The following is a 4,789-nucleotide window of genomic DNA, read 5'->3' as shown; positions in this document are numbered from 1 at the left end:
GCCATAAGAGAAGACATAAAACAAAAATGTTTTCAAAAGTTAAACTTAGATGGTTTCTATTTTGCTTGAGTCAGTTGATATTTCCTCCTTGAACCTTTAGAAATAATAGATTGGAAATAATAGATTTACATTTTTTTCCCTAGTGCTTCCTTACAAGGGCGCAAAATTATCTTCATAAAAATTTAACACCAAGCAAATGATAACAAATGTTTACATATGTAAGTTTTTACTTGGCTGTTGTAATAGCAACCATTCCATAGAGTTAAGAGTAAGTAATCCCTGAGTAGCTATGATGCCCAAAAGGAAAAAAGGGGAAGGGGAACAGTATATGCCTCTCTCCAAAGCTTTTTCTTTCAGACTACTGTACTGGCAGTAAACATTTTCAAAATCCAATATCTTATTTGTATTATGACATACTGGCAAGGAATAGCAGTTCCAATGCTTGACATATGTATATGATATGATCAGAAAAGAATACCTTAGTTCCTAATCATCAGATATTCAAGTAATTTTAACATGATAAATGCAATCCCCTATGAAGTTCTAAAGAGCTCTCTCTATATTAACTTCCATTAATTACAATTCAATGACATAAGATTTATACAATTGTTGCAGTAAGGTTTGGATAGACCGTCTGAGGCATTGAGATATGCATGAGAAAAAATACCTTATGGAGGATCACAAACTGTCTCTGATGTTGTGCTGTGACCCAGAACAGCCTGTTCAGCCCCTTTAATTAACTAGCTTAATGTTCTGGCTTAATAATAGGCAGAATATGCAAATTAACTTAGCAACACTACCAGTATCAAAGTCAGTTATACAACCAGAAGCACAGTCAGTTAAAGTAACAGGAACAGAAAAACAATTTTTACATCCAAGCCTAGCTAGGGCTGAGATTGTGAGATGTTGTACACCAACATACGATATACTAACTTGAATTTTGGTTTTGCTTTGTTGGGGTTTTCACTTTACAGTGTCCAGGGATTACTCCTGGCTTTGTGTTCAGGTAACTCCTGATGGTTCTGAGGGAATCATATGTTCTGAGTTCTGGGGATAGAAACTGGGGAGCTGCCAGCAACACAAGCATCTTAGCTCCTATAGTTATCTCCATGATCTCAGATTAAGTTCTTTGCTGTTTTTCATTTTTGTAAAAATAGTTCCATATTTTAAAACCATGACTGAGTAACTCATTTTCAAAAACACAGTACTAGTCTTAAATTTCATTTAAACTATAATGAATTTCATAGATAATTAAAGAGAAAATTAAAGCTTTTATGAAGGACAGGAAACAAAAGTTGCACTGTGGCTCTTTGTAACTCACTATCAAAACTTACTTCTATATATGTTCCTCATGGATTCTGAACAATTAGTGTTTATTCATGATCGGAGCTCTTACCTGAATCTTTAGTTTGAGAAATATTCTTATTCCTTTCTTTTCTATATGCATAAACAAGGCGTTGAGATCTATACATCAAAAGTAGAGAAATATTTACCACTTAACAAATGAAAATGAAAACATTCCTAGAATATTTCAAACCTCTTCATGAGGACAGTACAACCTAAACTTTCTACAAATTTCAAAATAAAATGGCTACATGCATTTTAGTCAGCAGGGAATAAAAGGGGTGAAAGGACTGAAACTAAGAACCAAGAGAATTCTCTATTATTGAAATAGTTAACTTGACCTAATGGAAGGTATCTTTCACTGTCACTGTATCACTGTTATCCCTTTGCTAATCAATTTTTTGAGCAGGTACCAGTAACATCTCCATTGTGAGACTTGTTGCTAGTGTGTTTGGCAATCAAGTACGCCATGGGTAGTTTGCCATGCTCTGCCGTGTGGGCAAGATACATCTTGGTAGCTTGCAGGGCTCTCTGAGAGGGGCGGAGTATCAAACCTGGGTTGCCCACGTGCAAGGCTACCTGTGGTGCTATAGCTCCAGCCCAAGTTATCTTTAACTTTGAAAAAGTCCTGGCTTTTGAACCAACAGCTATATTTTCTAGAGAAGAGGCTTCTCTTCGGCTCAGAGGTTTTCTCCATAAAACAGAGCTCTCACTAAATTGTTTCACAAGGTTGTTGAATGACTTGAATTGGAAAAATATAGCAGCATACTCTATGTGCAGAAACAAAAAAACAGGTACCACGGAATCATTATTTTTGACTTTTATTACTGGCACAATTTTGAAACCCCACTTAAATTACAGTATTAGTTTTCACTAGGTTCTAACAATGTAATATTGTAGCTTTGAGAAAATGTGACTGACTTTACATTTTGGGTATTTTTTGGGTAAGGTTATCCCTGTTGGGGCTTGGAGCCTCCCTCCTTCTTGCTTAGGGGATGCTCTTAGTGGTGGTGATTGTATGGCATGCAGGAAACCAGATTTCCATATCAAAGTTTTTCCTTCCACCTTTGACCTTGCTCCCAGGCCCTATTCAGACTCAGTATTTGGTTTGGAATATGAAACACACCCCCACCCAAATTTTTGTATGAAATTTACTTAATTTGTAATACAGAAATTTGTTGAATTGCATAACGCTTGCCACCTATTATTCTAGCTAACTTACTGTGAGTAAAGGTCTAAGAATCAAGTTTCACTTCAATTAATACTGTTCCTTCCATACCACTCAATGAATCAGCTAATATTTATTACATTGAGTCTAAATTTTGGCCCTTCTACCAAATTAGGATGCTGATGCTTTGGAATAGGTAGTCTACGTGCAATCCATGTAAGTCAACTTGGGAAAATGGTGACTCTGATTAATTTTTGGATCACCAAGACTGATAAATTCACAGCAGCAAGGCTATTCTGGAAGCCAGGTCACCCACGACAAAACTGTAGCACTAGATCCAACAGAATTACTGAAGCATCAAAATCAATGGAAAAAAAAAGGTTAGTCTTTTCTATCCTCTACCTAAATTCCAATTATGAAAGAGGACTGTCCCACTTTGATTAAAGGAATCCCATTGGTTGCTGGAGAATTCCAGATGGCGATGAGTGCAGAGCACATTAGTGGAAAGTCTAAGATGTTGCTTGAGAACAAATAATCAAAAGAAAAAAAAACATTTGAAAGTAATTCATCACAAAACTGAAACATGTGGCATTTTGGGAGGCCCATAAACAATGTGACACATGGAGTATCCTCTGCAATTCTGAGCTTGTATTATCAGGATTCTTAAAGATAAAGGTACAAAAATCCTAGAAAAAGAAAGCTGTGCTCGAGATTGGTACACATACAAATGAACAAGAATAATCAGTGTGTGCTGGCGCAGATGTCTGGAGAAAGGGACCCTCATTCACTGCTGGTGGGAATGCTGACTGCTCCAACCTTTTTTGGAAAACAATATGGACATTTCAAAAAAAAACTAGAAACTGAGATTGCATTTGTCCCAGCAATACCATTTCTGGAAATATGCCCTGGGGGTCCAAAGACACACAGAAGACACACAAATTTGTACTTCTCTGTTTGTTGTAGCACTGTTCACCATAGCCAGAATCTGGAAACAGTCTGAGTACTCAAGAAAAGATGTTTGGATACAGAAAGTCTGGTACATCTACACAGTGGAATGCTGCACAGCTGTTAGGGAAAAACGAGGTCATGAAATTTGCCTATAGATGTCTACAGACTTGGAGAGTATCATGCTGAGTGAAATGAGTCAGAAGGAGAGGGACTGATATAGAATAACCGAATCTATATGTGGTATACAAAAAAAAAAACCAGTATGACATTAATATCCAATGCCAGGGAAAATGGGTCAGGAGGACTGGTCAATGGTTTGTCAATGGTGTGGGAGATGGATGGTAGTTAAGATAGAGGAGGATCCATTATGACAATACTACTTGGAAATGATCACTCTTGACAAGAACTCAGTGTTGAAAGCAGGCAAAGTGATACACATGATAAGCTTTAAGCACCTGTATCACAAACCATAATGCCTAAAATGGGAGTGAGAAGAAGAAAGACACAGAGAGAAGTGAGGTGCCTGCCTCTCTTCAGAAAGGCTGGGGTTAGGGGTGGCTTGAAGGGATGGGAGGGAAATGGGGACACTGGTGCTAGGAAATTACACTGGTTAAGGGATGGGTGTTGGAACATTGTGTGACTGAAAATGCATCATCATCATAATCATCTTCATCCCGTTGATCGTCGAATTTCTCAAGCGTTCTCAGTAACGTCTCCATTTGTCCAAGCCCTGAGATTTTAGAAGCCTCTCTCTACTTGTCTGTCCTTCCAAGGATGCTGTACTGGAGGCTCTTACAGGGTCAAGGGAATGAGACCCAGCTTGCTACTGGTTTTGGCATATTAATACACTATGGGGACCTTTCGAGGCTCTCCCATGTGGGCAGGTAACTCCCAGTAGTTTGCCAGGTTCTCCCAGAGGGAGAAATAGGCTATAAGATATCGCTTCCGCTAGCTTGCTTTTAAGTGTCTGCATGCTGGCCATTGACAGGATTACACGGCGCCTGGGGCAGTCCCTGGGTGTGAGTGCCTAGCTACTGGGAAATGGGAAATCTGGGCGGAGCAGGCCCAGTCCGATCAGAGCAGCAATAATGAACATGCAATCATGAACAATTTTGTAATGTTCTATCTCACGGTGATTCAATTAAAAAAAAAAAGAATGCTGTGCTCCCTCCTACTGCTCACTAATCTAGTCTTTCGTTTGGCTGGTTGCTTCTACTTTCTTACTGCCTTTCTAAGTATTTTTGGACCAAATTATTAAATCAGGCTTGTTAGAAGAAAAAGAAAGAGTAAGTTGTTGTAGAGCTCAGTTTTGCATTTGAACGTCAGCTC

This window comes from Sorex araneus, chromosome 7 (assembly GCF_027595985.1).
Source record: "Sorex araneus isolate mSorAra2 chromosome 7, mSorAra2.pri, whole genome shotgun sequence".
Classification (NCBI taxonomy): Eukaryota; Metazoa; Chordata; class Mammalia; order Eulipotyphla; family Soricidae; genus Sorex; species Sorex araneus.
Note: the sequence above shows the minus strand (reverse complement) of the source record.